This window comes from Chlorocebus sabaeus, unplaced genomic scaffold (genome assembly GCF_047675955.1).
Source record: "Chlorocebus sabaeus isolate Y175 unplaced genomic scaffold, mChlSab1.0.hap1 unalloc_scaffold_460, whole genome shotgun sequence".
NCBI lineage: Eukaryota > Metazoa > Chordata > Mammalia > Primates > Cercopithecidae > Chlorocebus > Chlorocebus sabaeus.
Window position 1 is genome coordinate 80,923 of NW_027327771.1, and position 21,076 is coordinate 101,998.

Here is a 21,076-nt window from a genome sequence, read left to right on the forward strand (position 1 = left end):
GAACGCTGAGTTATTCCCAGGAGTCAAGAAACCACACACGGCCCAAAGTGACATTTGTTTCCCCGAAATGATTTGTGTGTGTTCACCTTAAAATGCAGCTCAGTAAAACAGGTGTGTGTTTTGAGGAATGACTTGAAATTACCCTGGTAAAGATGTGACAGTTCCATTTCATCCAGTCTGTGCAGGTGTCCACAACCCCCTTCAGTGGTTGCGTGTGAGTTTATGTGACTTGGGGTTTTTTATTTATTTATTTATTTTTTATTTTTTTTGAAGAAAGAAAATCTTGTTGCTGGGGACTTCAGAGGGTGTGCTGGGATTGTGTGGGGCGGACATCGGGGGCTTCAGTGTGTGGCCTCCTTGAAAAGACGTTCAAATTCAGGCTGAGCGTCCCTACTCCAAAATGCTCTGAAACCTGAAACATTCCGAGCTCTCCCTCATATGACACTCGCAGGAAATGCTCTTCGGGGCACTTTGGATTTCAGGCTGGGGATGCTCAACCAGAAAGCGAAATACTGCAAGAGCCTTCTTGCCCCAGGAGCTTGGATGAGGACATGTGGCCTGTGCCGGGCATCCGTGGCGTGCGAGGCAGCCTGGACTCGCTGGACTGGTTTTTGTAGGAGTCACAGAAGGGAAGGAGAGGGTCAAAGTGGCCACGCCTGGCTCCTGAGATAGGGCGGAGCAGAGGGAGGTGGGCGCGGAGGGCAGCAGCGGAGTCCCCAGCGTCCGGGGCTCCTGTCCCTGGTGGAGTTGAGAGCCTCCTCTAGTTGTGGCCTCTGCCCTGTCAGCAGCCACTGAGGCCTGGAGGGAGCTGGGGGCTGAGGGGGAGGAGGAAGGGACAGGCCTGCTTCTGGAGAGGGCTGGCGTCAACCTGTGCTAGCCTCGTGTGCTACTCCTGCGTCCGGGGTGCACGGCCGTGCCTCGTGCCTCGTGCCTCGTGCCTCGTGGCGCAGCGGTTCCCGGGGTGCGCAGCACTCTTGTCTTGCAGTAACGGCTTTGTCTCCAACCCTTGGAGGCAAGTTACCTTTTCCCCCTCCCCCCTCCCCCACCCCCCCCAGTGAAAAGAGGTAGAGAATCTTACAGAAATGCATTTGCTGGAATGTCTCTTTTCCGATAAATCTGAAAGTATCTCCTAGTGAGTCTCGTGTGTAGAGTAAGGACAGTTCATGCATATCTTAAAGCAGGTACATCTAGCAACGCAGAGCATCCCGGTGCTAGGATGGAGTTTCCCACTAACTCTGGGAGTGGAATCTGTAGAGCCTCGGGTGCTTGCACCATGAGGTTAGCGAGGGTGCAGGTGCACCCACAGCCCTGCCTGTGCCGCGTCCCTTCTGCTATAGAGCGTCTGCCGGGGCCTGCGTGGGTCGCCTGAGCGTTGCTGTTCCCTTTTTCACATGAGCCTTTTTATCGAATACTAGGATAAACTTGACCTCACATACTTGGTGGGGAGAGAGAGAAGTATATCTGGGACCTCTTTAATTCTATGTTGGAAAATAGATTTGGGCAAAATATTTCTGCATATGCGTGCTTGGTGGGCGTGGGGTTCCCTGCCGCACCCTGGGGCACGTTCGCACGCACATTGTGATTTAATCTTGGGTCTATGGCAACAAAACTGTAGAAGTTGGCTATGACTGACTTTCTCAGATCTAGAAACAAACATACAATTGGAATCATCATCTATTGGACTTCTTTGTAAAACCTGATTTGAGCTATCATTTTTGCTTGGTATGTTAACAGTTTCAAACTCAAATGTCACAAGGAGGAATTGTTACCATTTTGTTTTCGTATCAACATATTGCTTCGCCAAGTCTCTTCTCACTAATAGTTATCCTTCCTCTGAATGCGGCGTAATTGTTATAGAATTAAGAAAAAGGTTGGTTGGGCACGCTGGCTTATGCCTGTAATGTAATCGCAGCACTTTGTGAGGCCAAGGAGTTCAAGAGCAGCCTGGACAACAGAGCAAGACACCCCATCTCTCTCACAACAGAAAAATTAGCTGAGTATGGTGGTGCGTGCCTGTGGTCCCTGCTACTCTGGAGTCCGAGGTGGGAAGAACACTTAAGGCTACGGTGAGCTGTGATTGCTCCACTGTACTCCAGTCTTGGTGACAGAGCCAAGACCCTGTCTCAGAAAGGAAAATGTAAAAAAAAGACAAGAAAAAGAAAAATCCAGAAATGTCGTTTTCTTCTTTAATCATCCCAAAAGAGAAATCGGTTTTTTCTAAGCGTGTTAAAGGGTAACTGATAAGATTCTTTCCTTGCATTGTTTCTCCTTTTCAAATATTTCCAGTATTCTGTCCACATCGTCTCTCATCATCTCCGTTACAAAGGTGTCTTCGAGGTTAGTGGTGTTTCTGTGTTGCACCTTGGAGAACAGCCGGCATGAAACCTCTTACCACCACCGTGCGCATTGTAGTCCCAATTAAAATCCTCTCCAGAGACGCCTGTGCTGCTTATGAAAGCAGAACTTTGGTTGTGCTAACATGTGCATTCAGCTCATGGTTTTAAGTTTATATCTGAGAGGATGCTGTAGAATTCATTAATCATATGGGATCAGTAATGATGGCAGGTAATTCTGGCTGATGTCTTTTAGAGGGTATTTTTCACTTCAAGTTACAACTTCCTTCGGGATAGTCATTTTGGGATTCATTGAAATGTGTGCTTTATTTCACAGCTCAGATTTTCGTTAGACATTTCATAGCATAGGATTTTGAAAGCAGATCTGGCAAAATCTTTCTAGCGAAATGTCTGACGTCAGAAGGAACAGCACTCAGAATTACTGGTAACTGTGGTCCATTTTCAGGCTGATGATAGAAGTCACTTGAACGGTCAGGGCTGCTGTGTGAGGTGGATGATGGGGTTTTTGAACCCTGACCCTCCTGACACGCCAGCTCTGGCCCTGGCCTTCTCTCCTCTCCACTGGGAGGAGAGAAGGTGCCAGCATCCACCTCACAGGCCATCGTGAGAACCCGGGACTAAGGGTTTGTGTTCCTCTTGCAGGTGGCGCCGCAGATGTGGGGGCCTGACGATATATACACACTGCAGGCTGCCAGTGTCGGGGTAATCCAGTTTTCGTCAAAAGGTGGGATTTGCTTTGCTACCCTGCGGACCAGGTGCAGTGCTGCTGTTGCAGCAGGTGTGTGGATCCTCTTGGGTGGTCCTCAGGTGGACAAGGAGTCACCGATTCCGATTCCCAGGGTTAGATGTGAGCGGGGACCATGGACCTCATGTGTTCAGAGGGGAGAAGTGAAAAAGCTTCCCTTGTAATTCCAGGACCGTCTATCCCAGGAATGCCAAGCCCCACTGGCTTTCACCCGACGCTGTCGTAGGTGACGCCGCATGGAAATGAGGACCCGTGTGCCGCATACCTGAGCCAGTACCCGTCTCCCTCCAGGGCCGTGGCCGAGCCCTCCTGATTTCGCTGGGTTGCCAGCCTGGGGATCTGTAAGCCCAGCGACGCCTGCGGTCTCGGCCCCCCCTCCCCGTGGGGACAGGAGAGGTGGCTTCCGGGGGCTGGTGATGAATGCCTGAATGAAGCCGACTTGTGACTGCAGTTCTGTCTAAGGGCCTCCCCGGGTGTTAGATGTCAGTAAATGACACGTGTGTGTGTGTGGATCTCATGTGATGAGAGAAACAGTGGGGGAAACCAAAGCTTGTGGAGTCTGCAGGTGCTGGACTTGGGGATGTGTGCACCTGTGTACTTGGTGAGGGGCGTGAGGTCTGGAATGAGTGTGCACGTGTGTCACGTTTGTGCGTGTGTGGTGAGTGTATTTAGCAGGTGTGTGTGGAGTGAGCGTGTTCATGCGTGTGTCGTGTATGTTGGAGGGTGTGTGGAGTGTGTACACGCATCACATTTGGTGAGTGTATTTGAGGGTGTGTATGGAGTGCATAGAGGCGTTTGCGTGTATAGTATCGGGTGAAGGGGTGGCATGTGTGGAGTAAGCATGCACACGTGTGTGCTGTGTGTGGGGTTTCTACCTGCTCCTCCCCTGAGCCTGCTCCTGGGCCCTGCTGTCCTGGCAGCTTTACAGTTGGGTGTGTCTTTGATTCCGGAAGATTCTGGAACCCGATTCTGAAGCTGTGATCGCAAACTTGCAGCCCTGGGGGACGCTGGCCCGTGGAGCCGGCACGAGGATCTCTGTGCTGGCCTCTCCCTGGGCTGGGCTCCTCTGTCCACAGCGGAGCGTGTCCGATGATTGAGCTGTGCGGGTCTGTGGCTCCCCAGCCTCGAGTCAGCCCTCGGTTCTGGTCCCGCCTCTGTTTTTCTTGCTGAGGGGCTCCGGGAAGTGGTGCCTGGGATGACGTTTTCACCCTGGGGTTGCTTCGCCTGCTGCCCAGGTGCTGGCTGCCTGAGCCCTGCTGCCGTCCTGGGTGGACGGGGCTGGCGCGGGGACATCCCTGAGCACCTGCGGGAAGGCAGGTTTAGGAAGTGCCAGAGGTGAGGGGCTTCCTCCCAGGCTTGATTTTCTGGAAAGTTCTGGGCCTCCTATTTTTCCCTAAGGGAAGTTAGAAACTGAGTTTCTCTTTAGGGGAACGTCTTTGCAGCGTCTGTTGTTAGAATGTTCTCCAGGTGTGAAATACCCGGGGCCGTGTGTGTTTGGGAACCTCCGTGTCCTGAGCGAATTCAGTAGGGGATGGAGAGAGGCCTCCCTCCTGTCAGCTTGGCCTCTGTTTCCAGCTTGTGAGTTGTGAGGGTTGGCGGCTGCTGGCATCCCAGGGAGAGTCAAACACTGGGTGGCGTGGGATGGGAACGTTCGCTCTGACAAGGTCAGTGGGAAAGCGTCTAAGCAAACGTCGCTGTTCTCCGGGCTCCTCGGGGTCGAGCTTGTTTGGTGGTGGTCAGGGAAAGCTACCCTTGTTCCTGTTCCTCACCATCTGAATGGTGTCCAGGGCTTGTTCCGCCGGAGAGGTGATGCGCGTAGAATGGGGGTCAGGTCGCAGGCTCCGAGGTTGTTTGGAATCTGTCAACGGACTTCCTAAACACACAGGTGCTTGGTAAAGAGATGTTCCTGATTGGCTAAAACATCTCAACAGGACGTGATAGCTGGTGGTGGTTTCAAGACTACCACAATTTTCCTGTTCCTTTTTCAATGCCTGTTGGATAGGGGAGGATTGGCATACTTTTCTTTTCCTGTCTGCGTACTTGACACTTTGTTTATTTGTGTGCTTATGTGGGTGTGCAGTTGACAGGATTTCGAAGCGGTCTCAGCCCTGGGGAGGCTTCAGGGCAGCCTCCGTCAGCGCTGAAGGGAGGCAGGGATTTGGGGGCTACCTCCTCCACAGGACGGACACCAAGGGCCAGAGGTCAGCAATCTCAGTGAGGTCACACAGACGGGCACACCCAGCACCCTGGCCCCTGTGCCTCTCCTTCACGTTTGTCTCTGCTCCAAGCTGCTCTCCTGGGTCATCACGGGCGATCTCTAGGCGCGTGCTTGGTTCTTGCAGAAGTGGTGTCTGGCTGTGGTCAGTGTGGGCTCTCAGGACTTCCATGTTTTTGGCTCCCATCAATATTGGGCAGTGTGGTGTATGTTTGTTTTGGAGTGGTAGATCCGGGTGGATTTTGGCTTTGCCAACTCATTTAATACCTGTTTCTCCTGTTTCTGTATCGGGTGTTCTCTGGTTAGAAGGGGGATGACGGTGTGGTGGAACGGCTTCTGGCTGTTGAGCCCCTGCTGAGAGCTGTTTGGCGTGCACAGATCCGTTTCGGCACAATCTCATGAGCAGCCCTGGGCAGTGCAGAAAGCGAGGCCCAGGTGAGGCTGTCGGACACAGGAGGGCCCTGACCTGTGTGCTTTCAGCCTCTGAGCCGCCCCTCTCCTGACTGCTTACCAAGCTGTATCGATACTGAAATCTGAGCATTGAAAAGTCACCAGGGGAATGCCGTTTCCGGGGATCTTACTGTGAACCTTCTGTTAAAGGTTGGATGTCGAATAATGAATTGCCTTTGAATGCAGGTACCAAACGGGCTCCCTGGGATAACTCATATCCATAGAAACGTTTTAAAATAATGTTCCCAACTAGCTATCCTTTACATGCTTTCTACTCAGAGGTGCTCTGCTCTCCTGTGCGCTTTAGTGATATGCCGTGTTTGCTTTGCATGCACTTGGGTTTTCAGAAGAAAACCGTGTTTGCAGGTACACTTGGAGCACGACATTCTTCTTCCTATTAGTGTAGATGCTCCATGAGAGGAGATAATGCTCATGCATTTCTGTGTGTTTTGTGGGGAATAAAAGTAGCCGCCGGCTCTAGCAAACCTAGAAGATGCCCAAAAGGTGATACACGTGAAAATATGCGGCCACTGCCATAAACCGCCTTGTATTATGTGTGGCAAAGTGCTGTGTGTGCGCTGTCTATGGAGAAAATGAGTCTTCCCTATTTTCCCAAGAGGTAACACTTGAATAGACTTCAGAAGTTGTCTTATCTGCAAACGGTACCCTCCTTCCATTGTTTTGAGACGTTGTCATAGGAACTCACACATGTCATTGTTTTCTCAGTTAGAACCTCCAGGGTTTGTCATAGTCCCTGTGTGTCATCACAGCGTCTGGTTCCACTTGATTTAAAGCAGGAAGAGGCCAGCCACGTGGCCTCGCTGGTGCTTCCCAAGCACAGGGTCTCATGAGGGCGTGAGCACTTGGTTGGGAGACGTGCTGTTCTTCCTGATAGAAACCCTGTGGTGCCGTTCGCTAGTCTCCTGCGGCGTTTCTTCCACCCTACATGCACCCAGTTTCTGTTGGTTTTTAGTTTATTTATATTTTCCGAGACAGGGTCTTGCTCTGTCACCCAGGCTGGCATGCGGTGGCGTGATCCCTGGCTCAGGCGATCCTCCCCCCTCAGTCACCCGAGCAGCTGGGACCTGGGGCGCGCACCAGCATGCCTGGCTAATTTTTCTTTTCTTTGTTGCAGGGATGGGGGGGTCTTGTTGTGTTGCCCAGGTGTGGCTCTGTTTTCTGGTGAGTGTACAGTGGGTTTTTATGGGGAACCTCTGTATTTGGGTCGGGGGTGTGGCATCCTGGTCAGGAAATGGCCCTCAGGCTTCCTTCCTGCCCAGCCAGGGTCACGAGTAGTGTCTCCACCTGGGCTGGTGTGTGTGTGCTGGCCAGTAGGGCTTAGTCCTGGACTGCAGACTGGTGCTGGTCCATGGTCTGTTAGGGACCGGGGTCATAGCCGGAGGTGAGTGGCGGGCGAAGTGAGCATGACCGCCTGAGCTCTGCCTCCTCTTGGATCAGCGGCAGCATTTAGATTCTCCTAGGCGCTGGGACCCTATTGTAAACGGCATGTGAAGGGATCTCGGAGGTGCTCCTTATGAGGATCCAATGCCTGACCTGAGGTGGAACAGTTGCATTTCAAAACCACCCCTCAGAAAAATTGTCTTCCGCGATACCCATCCCTGGTGCCGAGAAGGCTGGGGTCCTTAACCATCTGGAGGGATGTACCGTGTCAGACTCACTGTGGTCGACGGGCTGTAGGCCAGGTTTCGTGAGGTCACGTGTCGGCTTGTAGGACTTTCTCTGGCAGAGGTGCGAGTGACTTCTGTTCACTGTGAGAGGCTCATCTCAGGGGCTTCATGGCCTGGGGGATGGCAGCCTGTTTGAACTGATCGAGCAATCTCACGCTACCCTTATTTTCTGAAACACCCGTGAGTGACTTTTTCACACGTTCTTTGAAGCGGCGTCATGCCCGTGCTCCTTGGTAATGAGCGAATGCTTTTGTTGACCCCTCATCCCCTTTCCTTGGGGTGTGTTCCGGACTCGGTTCTCACGCGTTCTGCTTCTACGGGAATCTCTGAAGCTGCTGAGTGTAGAAAGCACTGAGGAGGCTGTGCTCCCACCCCCGTGAGCCTTCCAGGCATCGTCCTCTCCCCTCAGCGAGGCGACGTCCATGGCACACCGAGGAGGCTGTGCTCCTGTCCCCCGTAAGCCTTCCAGGCGTCCTCCTCTCCCCTCCAGGGGGACAGGAGGAACCTTTCAAACCCTTCTTAAACTTGTTTCCATGTCTTTGTTTTAACAGATTTCTTTGCATCTTCTCCCTTATCCAGAAGTGAGGGTGTGAACGCTGAGTTATTCCCAGGAGTCAAGAAACCACACACGGCCCAAAGTGACATTTGTTTCCCCGAAATGATTTGTGTGTGTTCACCTTAAAATGCAGCTCAGTAAAACAGGTGTGTGTTTTGAGGAATGACTTGAAATTACCCTGGTAAAGATGTGACAGTTCCATTTCATCCAGTCTGTGCAGGTGTCCACAACCCCCTTCAGTGGTTGCGTGTGAGTTTATGTGACTTGGGGTTTTTTATTTATTTATTTATTTTTTATTTTTTTTGAAGAAAGAAAATCTTGTTGCTGGGGACTTCAGAGGGTGTGCTGGGATTGTGTGGGGCGGACATCGGGGGCTTCAGTGTGTGGCCTCCTTGAAAAGACGTTCAAATTCAGGCTGAGCGTCCCTACTCCAAAATGCTCTGAAACCTGAAACATTCCGAGCTCTCCCTCATATGACACTCGCAGGAAATGCTCTTCGGGGCACTTTGGATTTCAGGCTGGGGATGCTCAACCAGAAAGCGAAATACTGCAAGAGCCTTCTTGCCCCAGGAGCTTGGATGAGGACATGTGGCCTGTGCCGGGCATCCGTGGCGTGCGAGGCAGCCTGGACTCGCTGGACTGGTTTTTGTAGGAGTCACAGAAGGGAAGGAGAGGGTCAAAGTGGCCACGCCTGGCTCCTGAGATAGGGCGGAGCAGAGGGAGGTGGGCGCGGAGGGCAGCAGCGGAGTCCCCAGCGTCCGGGGCTCCTGTCCCTGGTGGAGTTGAGAGCCTCCTCTAGTTGTGGCCTCTGCCCTGTCAGCAGCCACTGAGGCCTGGAGGGAGCTGGGGGCTGAGGGGGAGGAGGAAGGGACAGGCCTGCTTCTGGAGAGGGCTGGCGTCAACCTGTGCTAGCCTCGTGTGCTACTCCTGCGTCCGGGGTGCACGGCCGTGCCTCGTGCCTCGTGCCTCGTGCCTCGTGGCGCAGCGGTTCCCGGGGTGCGCAGCACTCTTGTCTTGCAGTAACGGCTTTGTCTCCAACCCTTGGAGGCAAGTTACCTTTTCCCCCTCCCCCCTCCCCCACCCCCCCCAGTGAAAAGAGGTAGAGAATCTTACAGAAATGCATTTGCTGGAATGTCTCTTTTCCGATAAATCTGAAAGTATCTCCTAGTGAGTCTCGTGTGTAGAGTAAGGACAGTTCATGCATATCTTAAAGCAGGTACATCTAGCAACGCAGAGCATCCCGGTGCTAGGATGGAGTTTCCCACTAACTCTGGGAGTGGAATCTGTAGAGCCTCGGGTGCTTGCACCATGAGGTTAGCGAGGGTGCAGGTGCACCCACAGCCCTGCCTGTGCCGCGTCCCTTCTGCTATAGAGCGTCTGCCGGGGCCTGCGTGGGTCGCCTGAGCGTTGCTGTTCCCTTTTTCACATGAGCCTTTTTATCGAATACTAGGATAAACTTGACCTCACATACTTGGTGGGGAGAGAGAGAAGTATATCTGGGACCTCTTTAATTCTATGTTGGAAAATAGATTTGGGCAAAATATTTCTGCATATGCGTGCTTGGTGGGCGTGGGGTTCCCTGCCGCACCCTGGGGCACGTTCGCACGCACATTGTGATTTAATCTTGGGTCTATGGCAACAAAACTGTAGAAGTTGGCTATGACTGACTTTCTCAGATCTAGAAACAAACATACAATTGGAATCATCATCTATTGGACTTCTTTGTAAAACCTGATTTGAGCTATCATTTTTGCTTGGTATGTTAACAGTTTCAAACTCAAATGTCACAAGGAGGAATTGTTACCATTTTGTTTTCGTATCAACATATTGCTTCGCCAAGTCTCTTCTCACTAATAGTTATCCTTCCTCTGAATGCGGCGTAATTGTTATAGAATTAAGAAAAAGGTTGGTTGGGCACGCTGGCTTATGCCTGTAATGTAATCGCAGCACTTTGTGAGGCCAAGGAGTTCAAGAGCAGCCTGGACAACAGAGCAAGACACCCCATCTCTCTCACAACAGAAAAATTAGCTGAGTATGGTGGTGCGTGCCTGTGGTCCCTGCTACTCTGGAGTCCGAGGTGGGAAGAACACTTAAGGCTACGGTGAGCTGTGATTGCTCCACTGTACTCCAGTCTTGGTGACAGAGCCAAGACCCTGTCTCAGAAAGGAAAATGTAAAAAAAAGACAAGAAAAAGAAAAATCCAGAAATGTCGTTTTCTTCTTTAATCATCCCAAAAGAGAAATCGGTTTTTTCTAAGCGTGTTAAAGGGTAACTGATAAGATTCTTTCCTTGCATTGTTTCTCCTTTTCAAATATTTCCAGTATTCTGTCCACATCGTCTCTCATCATCTCCGTTACAAAGGTGTCTTCGAGGTTAGTGGTGTTTCTGTGTTGCACCTTGGAGAACAGCCGGCATGAAACCTCTTACCACCACCGTGCGCATTGTAGTCCCAATTAAAATCCTCTCCAGAGACGCCTGTGCTGCTTATGAAAGCAGAACTTTGGTTGTGCTAACATGTGCATTCAGCTCATGGTTTTAAGTTTATATCTGAGAGGATGCTGTAGAATTCATTAATCATATGGGATCAGTAATGATGGCAGGTAATTCTGGCTGATGTCTTTTAGAGGGTATTTTTCACTTCAAGTTACAACTTCCTTCGGGATAGTCATTTTGGGATTCATTGAAATGTGTGCTTTATTTCACAGCTCAGATTTTCGTTAGACATTTCATAGCATAGGATTTTGAAAGCAGATCTGGCAAAATCTTTCTAGCGAAATGTCTGACGTCAGAAGGAACAGCACTCAGAATTACTGGTAACTGTGGTCCATTTTCAGGCTGATGATAGAAGTCACTTGAACGGTCAGGGCTGCTGTGTGAGGTGGATGATGGGGTTTTTGAACCCTGACCCTCCTGACACGCCAGCTCTGGCCCTGGCCTTCTCTCCTCTCCACTGGGAGGAGAGAAGGTGCCAGCATCCACCTCACAGGCCATCGTGAGAACCCGGGACTAAGGGTTTGTGTTCCTCTTGCAGGTGGCGCCGCAGATGTGGGGGCCTGACGATATATACACACTGCAGGCTGCCAGTGTCGGGGTAATCCAGTTTTCGTCAAAAGGTGGGATTTGCTTTGCTACCCTGCGGACCAGGTGCAGTGCTGCTGTTGCAGCAGGTGTGTGGATCCTCTTGGGTGGTCCTCAGGTGGACAAGGAGTCACCGATTCCGATTCCCAGGGTTAGATGTGAGCGGGGACCATGGACCTCATGTGTTCAGAGGGGAGAAGTGAAAAAGCTTCCCTTGTAATTCCAGGACCGTCTATCCCAGGAATGCCAAGCCCCACTGGCTTTCACCCGACGCTGTCGTAGGTGACGCCGCATGGAAATGAGGACCCGTGTGCCGCATACCTGAGCCAGTACCCGTCTCCCTCCAGGGCCGTGGCCGAGCCCTCCTGATTTCGCTGGGTTGCCAGCCTGGGGATCTGTAAGCCCAGCGACGCCTGCGGTCTCGGCCCCCCCTCCCCGTGGGGACAGGAGAGGTGGCTTCCGGGGGCTGGTGATGAATGCCTGAATGAAGCCGACTTGTGACTGCAGTTCTGTCTAAGGGCCTCCCCGGGTGTTAGATGTCAGTAAATGACACGTGTGTGTGTGTGGATCTCATGTGATGAGAGAAACAGTGGGGGAAACCAAAGCTTGTGGAGTCTGCAGGTGCTGGACTTGGGGATGTGTGCACCTGTGTACTTGGTGAGGGGCGTGAGGTCTGGAATGAGTGTGCACGTGTGTCACGTTTGTGCGTGTGTGGTGAGTGTATTTAGCAGGTGTGTGTGGAGTGAGCGTGTTCATGCGTGTGTCGTGTATGTTGGAGGGTGTGTGGAGTGTGTACACGCATCACATTTGGTGAGTGTATTTGAGGGTGTGTATGGAGTGCATAGAGGCGTTTGCGTGTATAGTATCGGGTGAAGGGGTGGCATGTGTGGAGTAAGCATGCACACGTGTGTGCTGTGTGTGGGGTTTCTACCTGCTCCTCCCCTGAGCCTGCTCCTGGGCCCTGCTGTCCTGGCAGCTTTACAGTTGGGTGTGTCTTTGATTCCGGAAGATTCTGGAACCCGATTCTGAAGCTGTGATCGCAAACTTGCAGCCCTGGGGGACGCTGGCCCGTGGAGCCGGCACGAGGATCTCTGTGCTGGCCTCTCCCTGGGCTGGGCTCCTCTGTCCACAGCGGAGCGTGTCCGATGATTGAGCTGTGCGGGTCTGTGGCTCCCCAGCCTCGAGTCAGCCCTCGGTTCTGGTCCCGCCTCTGTTTTTCTTGCTGAGGGGCTCCGGGAAGTGGTGCCTGGGATGACGTTTTCACCCTGGGGTTGCTTCGCCTGCTGCCCAGGTGCTGGCTGCCTGAGCCCTGCTGCCGTCCTGGGTGGACGGGGCTGGCGCGGGGACATCCCTGAGCACCTGCGGGAAGGCAGGTTTAGGAAGTGCCAGAGGTGAGGGGCTTCCTCCCAGGCTTGATTTTCTGGAAAGTTCTGGGCCTCCTATTTTTCCCTAAGGGAAGTTAGAAACTGAGTTTCTCTTTAGGGGAACGTCTTTGCAGCGTCTGTTGTTAGAATGTTCTCCAGGTGTGGAATACCCGGGGCCGTGTGTGTTTGGGAACCTCCGTGTCCTGAGCGAATTCAGTAGGGGATGGAGAGAGGCCTCCCTCCTGTCAGCTTGGCCTCTGTTTCCAGCTTGTGAGTTGTGAGGGTTGGCGGCTGCTGGCATCCCAGGGAGAGTCAAACACTGGGTGGCGTGGGATGGGAACGTTCGCTCTGACAAGGTCAGTGGGAAAGCGTCTAAGCAAACGTCGCTGTTCTCCGGGCTCCTCGGGGTCGAGCTTGTTTGGTGGTGGTCAGGGAAAGCTACCCTTGTTCCTGTTCCTCACCATCTGAATGGTGTCCAGGGCTTGTTCCGCCGGAGAGGTGATGCGCGTAGAATGGGGGTCAGGTCGCAGGCTCCGAGGTTGTTTGGAATCTGTCAACGGACTTCCTAAACACACAGGTGCTTGGTAAAGAGATGTTCCTGATTGGCTAAAACATCTCAACAGGACGTGATAGCTGGTGGTGGTTTCAAGACTACCACAATTTTCCTGTTCCTTTTTCAATGCCTGTTGGATAGGGGAGGATTGGCATACTTTTCTTTTCCTGTCTGCGTACTTGACACTTTGTTTATTTGTGTGCTTATGTGGGTGTGCAGTTGACAGGATTTCGAAGCGGTCTCAGCCCTGGGGAGGCTTCAGGGCAGCCTCCGTCAGCGCTGAAGGGAGGCAGGGATTTGGGGGCTACCTCCTCCACAGGACGGACACCAAGGGCCAGAGGTCAGCAATCTCAGTGAGGTCACACAGACGGGCACACCCAGCACCCTGGCCCCTGTGCCTCTCCTTCACGTTTGTCTCTGCTCCAAGCTGCTCTCCTGGGTCATCACGGGCGATCTCTAGGCGCGTGCTTGGTTCTTGCAGAAGTGGTGTCTGGCTGTGGTCAGTGTGGGCTCTCAGGACTTCCATGTTTTTGGCTCCCATCAATATTGGGCAGTGTGGTGTATGTTTGTTTTGGAGTGGTAGATCCGGGTGGATTTTGGCTTTGCCAACTCATTTAATACCTGTTTCTCCTGTTTCTGTATCGGGTGTTCTCTGGTTAGAAGGGGGATGACGGTGTGGTGGAACGGCTTCTGGCTGTTGAGCCCCTGCTGAGAGCTGTTTGGCGTGCACAGATCCGTTTCGGCACAATCTCATGAGCAGCCCTGGGCAGTGCAGAAAGCGAGGCCCAGGTGAGGCTGTCGGACACAGGAGGGCCCTGACCTGTGTGCTTTCAGCCTCTGAGCCGCCCCTCTCCTGACTGCTTACCAAGCTGTATCGATACTGAAATCTGAGCATTGAAAAGTCACCAGGGGAATGCCGTTTCCGGGGATCTTACTGTGAACCTTCTGTTAAAGGTTGGATGTCGAATAATGAATTGCCTTTGAATGCAGGTACCAAACGGGCTCCCTGGGATAACTCATATCCATAGAAACGTTTTAAAATAATGTTCCCAACTAGCTATCCTTTACATGCTTTCTACTCAGAGGTGCTCTGCTCTCCTGTGCGCTTTAGTGATATGCCGTGTTTGCTTTGCATGCACTTGGGTTTTCAGAAGAAAACCGTGTTTGCAGGTACACTTGGAGCACGACATTCTTCTTCCTATTAGTGTAGATGCTCCATGAGAGGAGATAATGCTCATGCATTTCTGTGTGTTTTGTGGGGAATAAAAGTAGCCGCCGGCTCTAGCAAACCTAGAAGATGCCCAAAAGGTGATACACGTGAAAATATGCGGCCACTGCCATAAACCGCCTTGTATTATGTGTGGCAAAGTGCTGTGTGTGCGCTGTCTATGGAGAAAATGAGTCTTCCCTATTTTCCCAAGAGGTAACACTTGAATAGACTTCAGAAGTTGTCTTATCTGCAAACGGTACCCTCCTTCCATTGTTTTGAGACGTTGTCATAGGAACTCACACATGTCATTGTTTTCTCAGTTAGAACCTCCAGGGTTTGTCATAGTCCCTGTGTGTCATCACAGCGTCTGGTTCCACTTGATTTAAAGCAGGAAGAGGCCAGCCACGTGGCCTCGCTGGTGCTTCCCAAGCACAGGGTCTCATGAGGGCGTGAGCACTTGGTTGGGAGACGTGCTGTTCTTCCTGATAGAAACCCTGTGGTGCCGTTCGCTAGTCTCCTGCGGCGTTTCTTCCACCCTACATGCACCCAGTTTCTGTTGGTTTTTAGTTTATTTATATTTTCCGAGACAGGGTCTTGCTCTGTCACCCAGGCTGGCATGCGGTGGCGTGATCCCTGGCTCAGGCGATCCTCCCCCCCTCAGTCACCCGAGCAGCTGGGACCTGGGGCGCGCACCAGCATGCCTGGCTAATTTTTCTTTTCTTTGTTGCAGGGATGGGGGGGTCTTGTTGTGTTGCCCAGGTGTGGCTCTGTTTTCTGGTGAGTGTACAGTGGGTTTTTATGGGGAACCTCTGTATTTGGGTCGGGGGTGTGGCATCCTGGTCAGGAAATGGCCCTCAGGCTTCCTTCCTGCCCAGCCAGGGTCACGAGTAGTGTCTCCACCTGGGCTGGTGTGTGTGTGCTGGCCAGTAGGGCTTAGTCCTGGACTGCAGACTGGTGCTGGTCCATGGTCTGTTAGGGACCGGGGTCATAGCCGGAGGTGAGTGGCGGGCGAAGTGAGCATGACCGCCTGAGCTCTGCCTCCTCTTGGATCAGCGGCAGCATTTAGATTCTCCTAGGCGCTGGGACCCTATTGTAAACGGCATGTGAAGGGATCTCGGAGGTGCTCCTTATGAGGATCCAATGCCTGACCTGAGGTGGAACAGTTGCATTTCAAAACCACCCCTCAGAAAAATTGTCTTCCGCGATACCCATCCCTGGTGCCGAGAAGGCTGGGGTCCTTAACCATCTGGAGGGATGTACCGTGTCAGACTCACTGTGGTCGACGGGCTGTAGGCCAGGTTTCGTGAGGTCACGTGTCGGCTTGTAGGACTTTCTCTGGCAGAGGTGCGAGTGACTTCTGTTCACTGTGAGAGGCTCATCTCAGGGGCTTCATGGCCTGGGGGATGGCAGCCTGTTTGAACTGATAGAGCAATCTCACGCTACCCTTATTTTCTGAAACACCCGTGAGTGACTTTTTCACACGTTCTTTGAAGCGGCGTCATGCCCGTGCTCCTTGGTAATGAGCGAATGCTTTTGTTGACCCCTCATCCCCTTTCCTTGGGGTGTGTTCCGGACTCGGTTCTCACGCGTTCTGCTTCTACGGGAATCTCTGAAGCTGCTGAGTGTAGAAAGCACTGAGGAGGCTGTGCTCCCACCCCCGTGAGCCTTCCAGGCATCGTCCTCTCCCCTCAGCGAGGCGACGTCCATGGCACACCGAGGAGGCTGTGCTCCTGTCCCCCGTAAGCCTTCCAGGCGTCCTCCTCTCCCCTCCAGGGGGACAGGAGGAACCTTTCAAACCCTTCTTAAACTTGTTTCCATGTCTTTGTTTTAACAGATTTCTTTGCATCTTCTCCCTTATCCAGAAGTGAGGGTGTGAACGCTGAGTTATTCCCAGGAGTCAAGAAACCACACACGGCCCAAAGTGACATTTGTTTCCCCGAAATGATTTGTGTGTGTTCACCTTAAAATGCAGCTCAGTAAAACAGGTGTGTGTTTTGAGGAATGACTTGAAATTACCCTGGTAAAGATGTGACAGTTCCATTTCATCCAGTCTGTGCAGGTGTCCACAACCCCCTTCAGTGGTTGCGTGTGAGTTTATGTGACTTGGGGTTTTTTATTTATTTATTTATTTTTTATTTTTTTTGAAGAAAGAAAATCTTGTTGCTGGGGACTTCAGAGGGTGTGCTGGGATTGTGTGGGGCGGACATCGGGGGCTTCAGTGTGTGGCCTCCTTGAAAAGACGTTCAAATTCAGGCTGAGCGTCCCTACTCCAAAATGCTCTGAAACCTGAAACATTCCGAGCTCTCCCTCATATGACACTCGCAGGAAATGCTCTTCGGGGCACTTTGGATTTCAGGCTGGGGATGCTCAACCAGAAAGCGAAATACTGCAAGAGCCTTCTTGCCCCAGGAGCTTGGATGAGGACATGTGGCCTGTGCCGGGCATCCGTGGCGTGCGAGGCAGCCTGGACTCGCTGGACTGGTTTTTGTAGGAGTCACAGAAGGGAAGGAGAGGGTCAAAGTGGCCACGCCTGGCTCCTGAGATAGGGCGGAGCAGAGGGAGGTGGGCGCGGAGGGCAGCAGCGGAGTCCCCAGCGTCCGGGGCTCCTGTCCCTGGTGGAGTTGAGAGCCTCCTCTAGTTGTGGCCTCTGCCCTGTCAGCAGCCACTGAGGCCTGGAGGGAGCTGGGGGCTGAGGGGGAGGAGGAAGGGACAGGCCTGCTTCTGGAGAGGGCTGGCGTCAACCTGTGCTAGCCTCGTGTGCTACTCCTGCGTCCGGGGTGCACGGCCGTGCCTCGTGCCTCGTGCCTCGTGCCTCGTGGCGCAGCGGTTCCCGGGGTGCGCAGCACTCTTGTCTTGCAGTAACGGCTTTGTCTCCAACCCTTGGAGGCAAGTTACCTTTTCCCCCTCCCCCCTCCCCCACCCCCCCCAGTGAAAAGAGGTAGAGAATCTTACAGAAATGCATTTGCTGGAATGTCTCTTTTCCGATAAATCTGAAAGTATCTCCTAGTGAGTCTCGTGTGTAGAGTAAGGACAGTTCATGCATATCTTAAAGCAGGTACATCTAGCAACGCAGAGCATCCCGGTGCTAGGATGGAGTTTCCCACTAACTCTGGGAGTGGAATCTGTAGAGCCTCGGGTGCTTGCACCATGAGGTTAGCGAGGGTGCAGGTGCACCCACAGCCCTGCCTGTGCCGCGTCCCTTCTGCTATAGAGCGTCTGCCGGGGCCTGCGTGGGTCGCCTGAGCGTTGCTGTTCCCTTTTTCACATGAGCCTTTTTATCGAATACTAGGATAAACTTGACCTCACATACTTGGTGGGGAGAGAGAGAAGTATATCTGGGACCTCTTTAATTCTATGTTGGAAAATAGATTTGGGCAAAATATTTCTGCATATGCGTGCTTGGTGGGCGTGGGGTTCCCTGCCGCACCCTGGGGCACGTTCGCACGCACATTGTGATTTAATCTTGGGTCTATGGCAACAAAACTGTAGAAGTTGGCTATGACTGACTTTCTCAGATCTAGAAACAAACATACAATTGGAATCATCATCTATTGGACTTCTTTGTAAAACCTGATTTGAGCTATCATTTTTGCTTGGTATGTTAACAGTTTCAAACTCAAATGTCACAAGGAGGAATTGTTACCATTTTGTTTTCGTATCAACATATTGCTTCGCCAAGTCTCTTCTCACTAATAGTTATCCTTCCTCTGAATGCGGCGTAATTGTTATAGAATTAAGAAAAAGGTTGGTTGGGCACGCTGGCTTATGCCTGTAATGTAATCGCAGCACTTTGTGAGGCCAAGGAGTTCAAGAGCAGCCTGGACAACAGAGCAAGACACCCCATCTCTCTCACAACAGAAAAATTAGCTGAGTATGGTGGTGCGTGCCTGTGGTCCCTGCTACTCTGGAGTCCGAGGTGGGAAGAACACTTAAGGCTACGGTGAGCTGTGATTGCTCCACTGTACTCCAGTCTTGGTGACAGAGCCAAGACCCTGTCTCAGAAAGGAAAATGTAAAAAAAAGACAAGAAAAAGAAAAATCCAGAAATGTCGTTTTCTTCTTTAATCATCCCAAAAGAGAAATCGGTTTTTTCTAAGCGTGTTAAAGGGTAACTGATAAGATTCTTTCCTTGCATTGTTTCTCCTTTTCAAATATTTCCAGTATTCTGTCCACATCGTCTCTCATCATCTCCGTTACAAAGGTGTCTTCGAGGTTAGTGGTGTTTCTGTGTTGCACCTTGGAGAACAGCCGGCATGAAACCTCTTACCACCACCGTGCGCATTGTAGTCCCAATTAAAATCCTCTCCAGAGACGCCTGTGCTGCTTATGAAAGCAGAACTTTGGTTGTGCTAACATGTGCATTCAGCTCATGGTTTTAAGTTTATATCTGAGAGGATGCTGTAGAATTCATTAATCATATGGGATCAGTAATGATGGCAGGTAATTCTGGCTGATGTCTTTTAGAGGGTATTTTTCACTTCAAGTTACAACTTCCTTCGGGATAGTCATTTTGGGATTCATTGAAATGTGTGCTTTATTTCACAGCTCAGATTTTCGTTAGACATTTCATAGCATAGGATTTTGAAAGCAGATCTGGCAAAATCTTTCTAGCGAAATGTCTGACGTCAGAAGGAACAGCACTCAGAATTACTGGTAACTGTGGTCCATTTTCAGGCTGATGATAGAAGTCACTTGAACGGTCAGGGCTGCTGTGTGAGGTGGATGATGGGGTTTTTGAACCCTGACCCTCCTGACACGCCAGCTCTGGCCCTGGCCTTCTCTCCTCTCCACTGGGAGGAGAGAAGGTGCCAGCATCCACCTCACAGGCCATCGTGAGAACCCGGGACTAAGGGTTTGTGTTCCTCTTGCAGGTGGCGCCGCAGATGTGGGGGCCTGACGATATATACACACTGCAGGCTGCCAGTGTCGGGGTAATCCAGTTTTCGTCAAAAGGTGGGATTTGCTTTGCTACCCTGCGGACCAGGTGCAGTGCTGCTGTTGCAGCAGGTGTGTGGATCCTCTTGGGTGGTCCTCAGGTGGACAAGGAGTCACCGATTCCGATTCCCAGGGTTAGATGTGAGCGGGGACCATGGACCTCATGTGTTCAGAGGGGAGAAGTGAAAAAGCTTCCCTTGTAATTCCAGGACCGTCTATCCCAGGAATGCCAAGCCCCACTGGCTTTCACCCGACGCTGTCGTAGGTGACGCCGCATGGAAATGAGGACCCGTGTGCCGCATACCTGAGCCAGTACCCGTCTCCCTCCAGGGCCGTGGCCGAGCCCTCCTGATTTCGCTGGGTTGCCAGCCTGGGGATCTGTAAGCCCAGCGACGCCTGCGGTCTCGGCCCCCCCTCCCCGTGGGGACAGGAGAGGTGGCTTCCGGGGGCTGGTGATGAATGCCTGAATGAAGCCGACTTGTGACTGCAGTTCTGTCTAAGGGCCTCCCCGGGTGTTAGATGTCAGTAAATGACACGTGTGTGTGTGTGGATCTCATGTGATGAGAGAAACAGTGGGGGAAACCAAAGCTTGTGGAGTCTGCAGGTGCTGGACTTGGGGATGTGTGCACCTGTGTACTTGGTGAGGGGCGTGAGGTCTGGAATGAGTGTGCACGTGTGTCACGTTTGTGCGTGTGTGGTGAGTGTATTTAGCAGGTGTGTGTGGAGTGAGCGTGTTCATGCGTGTGTCGTGTATGTTGGAGGGTGTGTGGAGTGTGTACACGCATCACATTTGGTGAGTGTATTTGAGGGTGTGTATGGAGTGCATAGAGGCGTTTGCGTGTATAGTATCGGGTGAAGGGGTGGCATGTGTGGAGTAAGCATGCACACGTGTGTGCTGTGTGTGGGGTTTCTACCTGCTCCTCCCCTGAGCCTGCTCCTGGGCCCTGCTGTCCTGGCAGCTTTACAGTTGGGTGTGTCTTTGATTCCGGAAGATTCTGGAACCCGATTCTGAAGCTGTGATCGCAAACTTGCAGCCCTGGGGGACGCTGGCCCGTGGAGCCGGCACGAGGATCTCTGTGCTGGCCTCTCCCTGGGCTGGGCTCCTCTGTCCACAGCGGAGCGTGTCCGATGATTGAGCTGTGCGGGTCTGTGGCTCCCCAGCCTCGAGTCAGCCCTCGGTTCTGGTCCCGCCTCTGTTTTTCTTGCTGAGGGGCTCCGGGAAGTGGTGCCTGGGATGACGTTTTCACCCTGGGGTTGCTTCGCCTGCTGCCCAGGTGCTGGCTGCCTGAGCCCTGCTGCCGTCCTGGGTGGACGGGGCTGGCGCGGGGACATCCCTGAGCACCTGCGGGAAGGCAGGTTTAGGAAGTGCCAGAGGTGAGGGGCTTCCTCCCAGGCTTGATTTTCTGGAAAGTTCTGGGCCTCCTATTTTTCCCTAAGGGAAGTTAGAAACTGAGTTTCTCTTTAGGGGAACGTCTTTGCAGCGTCTGTTGTTAGAATGTTCTCCAGGTGTGGAATACCCGGGGCCGTGTGTGTTTGGGAACCTCCGTGTCCTGAGCGAATTCAGTAGGGGATGGAGAGAGGCCTCCCTCCTGTCAGCTTGGCCTCTGTTTCCAGCTTGTGAGTTGTGAGGGTTGGCGGCTGCTGGCATCCCAGGGAGAGTCAAACACTGGGTGGCGTGGGATGGGAACGTTCGCTCTGACAAGGTCAGTGGGAAAGCGTCTAAGCAAACGTCGCTGTTCTCCGGGCTCCTCGGGGTCGAGCTTGTTTGGTGGTGGTCAGGGAAAGCTACCCTTGTTCCTGTTCCTCACCATCTGAATGGTGTCCAGGGCTTGTTCCGCCGGAGAGGTGATGCGCGTAGAATGGGGGTCAGGTCGCAGGCTCCGAGGTTGTTTGGAATCTGTCAACGGACTTCCTAAACACACAGGTGCT